The sequence below is a fragment of the Aethalodelphis obliquidens genome, unplaced genomic scaffold (assembly GCF_003676395.1).
Source record: "Aethalodelphis obliquidens isolate GAN/ISIS:26980383/991018 unplaced genomic scaffold, ASM367639v1 scaffold38, whole genome shotgun sequence".
Classification (NCBI taxonomy): domain Eukaryota; kingdom Metazoa; phylum Chordata; class Mammalia; order Artiodactyla; family Delphinidae; genus Aethalodelphis; species Aethalodelphis obliquidens.
The window spans coordinates 16490959-16499460 of NW_020837982.1; the positions used below are offsets into that span (position 1 = coordinate 16490959).

At 49.0% G+C, this 8502-nt stretch overlaps 1 pseudogene; it reads left to right on the forward strand.

The window, feature by feature from the left end:
- The first annotated feature begins 1151 nt into the window (after positions 1 to 1151).
- On the forward strand, positions 1152 to 1789 carry LOC113633038 (DDB1- and CUL4-associated factor 16-like; annotated as a pseudogene).
- Positions 1790 to 8502: the final 6713 nt, after the last annotated feature.

Sequence of the window (8502 nt, forward strand, 5' to 3'; positions counted from 1 at the left end):
AACACTATGTGGTATATATATATATATATAATGGAATACTACTCAGCCGTAAAAAAAGAATGAAATAATGTCCTTTGCAGCAACATGGATGGAGCCAGGTTATCATACAAAGCGAAGTAAGTCAGAAAGAGAAAGGCAAATACCATATGATATCACTTATATGTGGAATCTCAAATATGACACAAATGAACTTATCTACAGAACAGAAACAGACTCACAGACGTAGAGAACAGACCTGTGGTTGCCAAGGGGGAGGACGGGGTGGGGAGGGATGGATCAGGAGTATGGGATTAGCAGATGCAAACTATTATATATAGAATGGATAAACAACGAGGTCCTACTGTATAGCACAGGGAACTGTATTCAATATCCTGTGATAAACCACAATGGAAAAGACTATGGGGAATGCGAGCCTTGCGGAGGAGCGACTGTTGGAACAGCTGGTGGCGCTAGGCTTAGTCAGGTCTTGCAGCTGGGAGTGAGGCAAGGAAGAAGAAAGGATCCTCCTTGGTCTTCTCATTCACAGGTTAAGCCTACCTTTCCAGATAGTGCAACAATTAAGTCACCAGTTTCCAAGGGCATTTGCACTACCTATGGAAAACATTGGATCTGTGCACACCAGACAGATCCTTGACAACTCGTCCCACCATCCCCCTGCACAAAAGTTGCTGCACCAGCAGACGAAGAAGGCGACCACTGAGCTTCTTTTCATTACCAAATAGATATAATATCCCTGCCAACAAAAAAGAGTACACAAAGTGTCTCTTCATAATTTCACAACCAGTTGAGACCATGCTAAGAAAATCAGCTTGCCTAGATGAGGACCCCTTCTCTTCTTGGGTAGCCAGCATTTGAAGGAGAGACTCTGACCTGTGCCACTGATAAGTGACTAACTTTTACACACTGAACTGGTCCTGAGAAGTGAGCTGTCTTCTTTGTAAGTGAAGAACATACAGCATAATCTTGAAGAACTGCACAGTGGTGTGAGCCAGAGGCATACTGTGTGTGTGTAACAGACTGAGAAACAGACAAATGAATCCTATTGAAAGGATTTCTCATCTTCTGCTTCTGTTTGCCACTGTTAGTGTTTTACTGGCTTATACTGGTACCTTTTTCTGGTACCTTTTTTTCTATCCCATTGTTCTGTTCTAATGGGTCCTAGAAATCCCTCTCCTGACCCCTTATCAGAATCAGAAAGTGAGGAAGAAGAAAACGCTAAGAAAACGCTGAACACACGCTAACTACCTAAATGAGAGTTCTGGGGAAGAGTGGGATTCCTCTGAAGAAGAGGACCCTGTGGTGCCCAACCTAACACCTCTTGAGAGTCTTGCCTGGCAGGTTAAGTGCCTTTTAAAATATCCTACAACTTGGGAACCTTTAAATCCTAATTCCTGGTTGTATCATGCTAAACTCTTGGATGCTAGCACACCAGTCCATATACTTCGAGAGACCCAAACTGGAACCAATTCCTGAGTGGCCTCCTCCAGGCTCTTGTGGAGTCCCACCTTTGCAAAAGCCCCTTATGAGTCCCAGCCGGCTTTCTAGAGATCGTGCCACTCTAAATGGAGTACCGTGCTTTGCCACCGAACAGTTAAGCCAAACATTGAGTACAGCCACTCCCATACCTGAGTACCTAAAACAAATTCCTAACTCGTGTGTTTCTGGTTGTTGCTGTGGCTGGTTAACTAAAACAGTTAAGGACACAACCCGCCCTGAACCCATCAACACTACTTACTCCTACGCTGAGTTCCAAAAGGCAGTTAACCAACTCCTAACTGCATCACAATAAAGATGCACCGTTCCTTCTCCTATCTCTTGTGTTGCCAGTTGAGAAAGGAAGGCAGTTCCACAGCCCGCAGTCGAGAAACTAACGTCTTCCCGACCAAACTATGCCCTGTCCTGATATGTCAAAATACGATCAAGTACTGAATAGAATACCCAAGGGTCCTGTAACTCAACTACAGAAGATGTTCGCTGTGAGCATTCCCTTTGAAAGACCTAAAATGAGAACTTCAGTAGAGAATTAGTCAAAAGGGACCTTATTATATGAGATAAGTTGACTATTCTCCACACTCAGTGCTCCCCACAATTTACTCTGCCTATCTAATGGACTTAACTAGATACCTAATTATTAATGGGAAGGAAAAGGAGGCCACTACCCTATTTGTTACCCAACCTTCAGAACAGCCATTGTGGAAAGTGATGAGTTAGCTACTCCCAGTAATACCTTTCTGAGCATACTTTTCTCTGATATTCATTTCTAGGGAGGTAGTTGAATTAAATTGAATAACCAGATTTAAAAAATGGTGGAACTATGGATTTATCTCCCAGTTTTTATATTGGTAGACCTACATATGGCAGGCACCTTTTAGGAGTTCCTATTTTGGGGGGAGGGAGTGCAGTAGTAGCCTACACTACCCCAGATCTATTATGGGACCTGCAGTTATAGCATAAACATTTTATAGGCTCCCACCAGTCTGTCTCTAGCTAACCTGGCTTATAAGATCATACCTGGGGATGAAACAGACACCTGTTCTGTAGGGAATATATTTCCTGCATCTTGGCATCCAGACCTTAGTCAAGAGCAAATAAAACCCATTCCAAAGACCAATGGGAAAAAACTAAGAGAGCATTTATGCTAGTGGATTAAAGTATTTCATCTGTATGATGTTTCCTGGAGCAGTACTTCATGCACGTTCCACATCCATTGCAAACTTTTCAGGAACACTTCTAACTTTAAAGAAACTTACTACAGAAAATCTCAGCCTAATACAGTCTGAAGTTGAAGAGGTTTTTAGCATCATTGCTTTTCTACATCTAGCTGTAGATTTTTCTTTTCTGGCTGAATAGAAAGCGTATGTATCCTTGTAAATGAGTCTTGCTGTGTTTATTTGGACGAGTCAAAACATAGAGATCAACATACATAAAATGCATGAGACCAGTAAGTTTTTTCACACACCTGCAATAAAGAGTGAAACCTTTGTGTGATGGTTAACTGGGCCTCTAAAGGGAATCAGAAAACAGATTGTTAAAGATATATCACATATCCTTCCTTATTTTAGTTTTGCTTTTTCCTATTCTCCATAATTAAGTGCTGTATACACTGTGGCATCAAAAAATTGAAGCATTGGGGCTTCCCTGGTGGCGCAGTGGTTGCGAGTCCGCCTGCCGATGCAGGGGATACGGGTTCGTGCCCCGATCCGGGAGGATCCCGCGTGCCGCGGAGCGGCTGGGCCCGTAAGCCGTGGCCGCTGAGTCTGCGCGTCCGGAGCCTGTGCTCCGCAACAGGAGAGGCCACAACAGTGAGAGGCCCGCGTACCACCAAAAAAAAAAAAAAAAAAAATTGAAGCATTAATGGAATCACAAATTCTATAAATGTATAGCAACTTTAAGGAGAGAGAAGAATGTTTGTAACCTAATGAGTAGTTTCTGCTGAACCTTAGTGGTCTCCTCTTGAGGAAAAAGGAGAGAATTGTAGTGGGTAGAAAAAAATATTTGTTAATGGAAAATTGTTACTGAACTGAAACCATCTAATGTTAGTGTAACTGAATGTATCAGTAACTGTTCCTTTGTAGATGTCCTATGAAGTTGGTTTTTAAAATGTTACAAAAACCTTTCTTTCTTTCTTTCTTTCTTTCTTTCTTTTAGGGGAAGGTGGGAAGAGGTAGCGGGGTCTAAAAATTAAAATATGTTGATGCTTATGTAACCATAATATGTTCCTTTGTGTGTGTGTGTGTAAAAGTGCCTTGTTCATGAACACATTTTTGCTGTTCATTCCCAAAGGAAGCCTTTCCTCAGCTTCCCTGCTGAATAAACCAAAAGCTTTGTACATGCAAAAAAAAAAAAAAAGAATATGAAAAAGAATGTCTATATGTGTATAACTGAATCACTTTGCTGTACAGCAGAAATTAACACAACATTGTAAATGAACTATACGTCAATTTTAAAAAAAAAGCAGGCAAAATAGTGTTTAGGAATACACTTCCTCAGCCTAAAGCACGGGTATAATTGATTACCATAAATTCGAGAGAGCAGTCACCTCTAAGGATTAAAGAAGACGGAAGTGATGGGAGGGGGCTGGAGGGGAGCTCCTGGGGGTGGCACTGTCCTACTTCCTGATGTGGACGGTCGTTGCCAGGCATCCACTTTTGAAAAATCACAAAGATGTAAAATGTATGCCTCAGTGCACTTGATGTATTGATACATCTCAATTTTTTAAAAATGCTTTAAAGATATAAGGATGGCAGGGCTAGAAAAAGGAGTAGGGAGGGTGGGCAGGACTGGAGCAAAAGCTGGAAGGGAAAGGGGAAACGGAGGATTGTGGAGACTAACTGGGTGTCACCCACAACCCCGCCACTGGTGGTAAGGCCACCAGTCTGGGGTGGGTCTGGATGTGGGGGAGGGAGTCTCTTTAGCATCAGAAAGGAGACTTGGGAAGAAGGGTGTGGGATGAAGAAAAAAAGGATCAGGTGTGGTGGAAAAACCAGAGGGCCATGGGGTCGGGGAGGGTCAGGGAGGGTCAGGGTCTCGGTGAGCCGGGGTGGCTGGAGAAGAACGCAGAGCCTGGAGACATCCTGTAGGCAGCCTCCCCCTCAGAGAAGCCCTGGCCACCAGCCAGTGACTTTTAGGCTATAATTAGCTAATTGGGTCTTGTCTCTCCACAGCCAAAACTAAGTGTCAAAAACCAGGACAAAGTCATTCTTTCCCATGTTCCTAAAAACCTTGAGAATTACAAAGGTGGAATAAACATTTATGCTAGAAATAAACAATGAAAGTTGAAAATCAAAGTGGGCCAAGTATTTGCCAGGCAGCCGGCCTGACCTGCTCCACATTCCTGATGTCTGGTTTCAACCACGTGCTCCCCGCCAGTTGGCAACCCGGCCTTCCTTTCTCCTTGATCTCCCAGCACATTCCCCACAGCGCCAAGCCCTGTGAGCTCTGGGTTCGGCTCCCCATTTTCTCTCTCTGCAGCCCACTCCCCACCACACATTTACCAGGGGCCACGAGGCATGACACTGGCCCGATCCAACTGGAAATGCCTTGTCATCAGCACCCTCCTGTCTTCCCGCATGTCTGTCTGTCCCGTCACCAGAAATGTGGTGTCCTGAGGAAAACAGGGACTGGGGACGTCGCCTGAGGTCCTGGGGAAGAAACAGGGGCCAGTAGCTGGTGGGAAAATCTGAACTGGCACACAGGCTGGCTGAGGTTTCAACAGTGAAGGGCCAACTCAGGAGCAGGCAAAGCAATATTAGAAGATCAAGCAGGCAACAGAGCCAGAGGTCAGAGGGGGACCAGGGATCAGGAACCCAATGCTACAGAGGCGTCCAGAGCTTGAACACTGGAGTCAGATGGCGCTGGGCTCCAGTCCTGGTTCTGTCATTTACCAGCTGTGTAACTTTGGGCAAGTTACCAACCTCTCTTGGCCTCATTTTTCTCTAGTGAAGTGAGGATGTGGATGGGCATGGGGATGGGGATGGGGGTGGGGATGGAGGGGGATGGGTGGGGAGAGGGAGGGGGAGGGGTGGGGAGAGGGAGGGGGAGGGGTGGGGTGGAGGTGGGGAGGGGAGGGGTGGGGTGGAGGTGGGGAGGGGAGGGGTGGGGTGGAGGTGGGGAGGGGTGGGGATGGAGGTGGGGAGGGGAGGGGGAGGGGATGGGGCTGGGGTGAAGATCCACATGCCAGGCAAGCCTTCAGGTGCGAGAGGCTGATACATCTTTGTCGCATGAGATGCTGAGCCTGTTAAAGGCAGAGAGCAGCTCCTGGCCTGGGCTTGGTGTTTGGCACCTTCTACCTGCCCCTTTTGCTGGTCAGGGCTCATTCCCAACAGCACCAGCACAGCAGCTGGGTGTGTGAGCAATCTGGGTGCTTGGTGACCAGCCCAGGACGGAGAGCAGCTGTGCTGACGTCCACTTTCCACGTTCCGTCCCCTCCGCACGCCCCGCCCATTGGCCCTACTCCCTGCTCTCATCACCAGCATTTTCCAAATGTCCCTCCCTTTCTGCTTTCAAACATCCCCAAGTCTCCCCTCCCCTAGAAAATTCTTCTCTTGACCCCAAGCTTCCCTGACTTCTATTTTCCTCCTTTTCTCTGCCAAAACTCCCCAGGGAGCAGCCTGTACCAGCTGCCACTCCTTCCTCACTCCCCAAGGCCCAGCACTCCCCAAGGCCTGGCGCCCACTGACAGCCTCCGGGCGGGAAGGACAGAACGCACGCACAGCCTCGGAGGGGCTCGAAAGTGGGAGGGTGGGCACACACCCATACAGGGATGCACACACAGGCACACACACATACACATGCACACACAGACACACACGCACACAAAGATGCACACAAACATGGACACATAGGCACGCACACAGAAATACAGACGTACACACACAAACACGCATATACATTCACAGAGACACACATACACACACAGAGACACACAAGCGCATAGAGGCACACAGAAATACACACACAGATAGAAATACATATACCCAGGCACAAAGACACACAAAGAAACACAAACACGTAAACACACAGGCACAGACACATATACTCACAGTCACACACACCAGACACAAAGACACACACACACTAATCCATCCCAATACGACAGCCGAGGGCCCGCACTCTGACCAGAGAGAGGAGGAGGGACCCCGGGGCCATCTCTTGCTCAGCCTGAAGGCTCCATACCCCTCATGGAAGCACCAAGAGCGCAAAGAGAGGCCGCTGGAATCGCTGCCCTGCGGGCAGACCCAGGCCATAGGGGCCTGACCGCCCACAACCGGGGAGGAAGCATCTTTATACCCTGCACAAGTGCCAGCTGTGAGCGCTCAGAAGACACCCCTGAAATAATGTCCGCTGAAAAGGAGGGAGCGAAGTGCTGGTGGAGGCCTGGAGGAAGACTGTGACCTTGGGACCCAGAGGGTCAGGCGTGCAGGACCAGCTCCCTGACCCCAGGCTGGTCAGTGACCATCTCCCAGACACGGGGCAGAATCTGAACTGAACCCCGGGCTCTGGGCCCCTGCGTTCTTGCCCCTCACCTTTCTGCTTCTCTCTCACCAACTCCACGCAGCTCAACAAGAGCAGAACCAGAGCTGCCGGCATAGAGAGGGTGGCCTCTGTGGGGGTCTGGGTTGTGGGCCCAGGCCCCCCTCTCCCGCGGAAAGGAGTCCTTGCTCCCCTTCCCCTCACCCATCTACACTGTGGCCTCACTGATCTCAAGGTTTACAGATTGTTGTGTTTATTTACTGACCCTTTTTCCTCCTGTTCTTAATTATTTTTAAATAAGCAACTGGAATACTCATCACCAGTTTTTAAAAAACCTACTGTCCGGGTGGCTGTAACAACCTTCTCCCCTATGGGTTCCTACAGGCTCTTAACCGTGAGAGTTAAGGAGATGCTTTCCCAGTCCCGGCCTAGCATCTCCTGGGTCCTGAGCTCCGGAGCGAACGTGATAGGAGCCCCGCCCCACACCTCCAGCGAGGAAACGTGGGTATGTTTTGTGTGTTTGTTTGGGTTTGCTTTGCTGCTCAAGTAGACTTGTCGCCTTGACTGCACTGTGTCAAGTCACCTGACCGTTTTTAAAAACATGCCCGAGTCGTCTGCAAAGTTAATCAGACTCCGGACCTCAGGAGGGTTACAAGAGTCCGGGTGTGGCGGGCGGAGCGCGACCAGACCAATCAGGAACCGGCAAGGAACGCGGAGGCTCCAGGAAGGCTCCTGCTGTGGAGGGCTCGGCCTCGGGCCTGTTGGGTCTGTGCTTTTTTCACCTTCATCCCTGACTCTCCTCTCTGGGACACCTGGCGTCCCAAGGTGTGAGATAGGACCCACACACACACCCGGCTGTTACCTGAGAGGCTCCTGCGGTTCCCCACACTTCCTTCAGGATCCTGGTAGTTCTCCTGCCCAGGGCTTATTTCTCCCCCGCAAACGTCCCCCGGTCCTGGATCCCCCCTCCCCCCTCGGTCCTCTATTTGCTGCCGCCAGCCATCCTCTCTCTGCTGCCCCCAGGTGGTCCAGGAGCCTGGAATCAGAGTAAATGGGGCGTTGTGACATCAGCACTTGCCGTGCTCCCTGCCCTGGAGTGTTCTGTCCTCTTCTCTTCTTCCCCAGGGAGCTCAGCCAGCTCCAGGGTTAGCCCAGGTACCGTGTGCACGACCTCACCTGGGTCTCTGCCCCCAGAGGAGCAAATACAAAACCTTACTCTGCGCCAGACCCAGCCAGCTGGAGAGCAGTGGTCGCCTGCCTCCGTGTGGTCACCTGGAAGGTCTGTTGAGACTCGGCTTGCCGGGTCCCACCCCAGAGTTTCTGATTCAGTAGATCTGGGGTGAGGCCCAAGAATTCACCTCTCCAACAAGCTCCTTTCAGCAGAAATAAGCCTATTTCTTTGGAAATAAGATGCTCTTTGGATGAACAGCAGAGAATTGCTGTCACCAGAAGCTGATGGGAATCAGCCCGTCTCCTCCACTCCAGTGACATGTCCATGTTTCTCTAAGGAATGTTCAACGTGTAAATTCC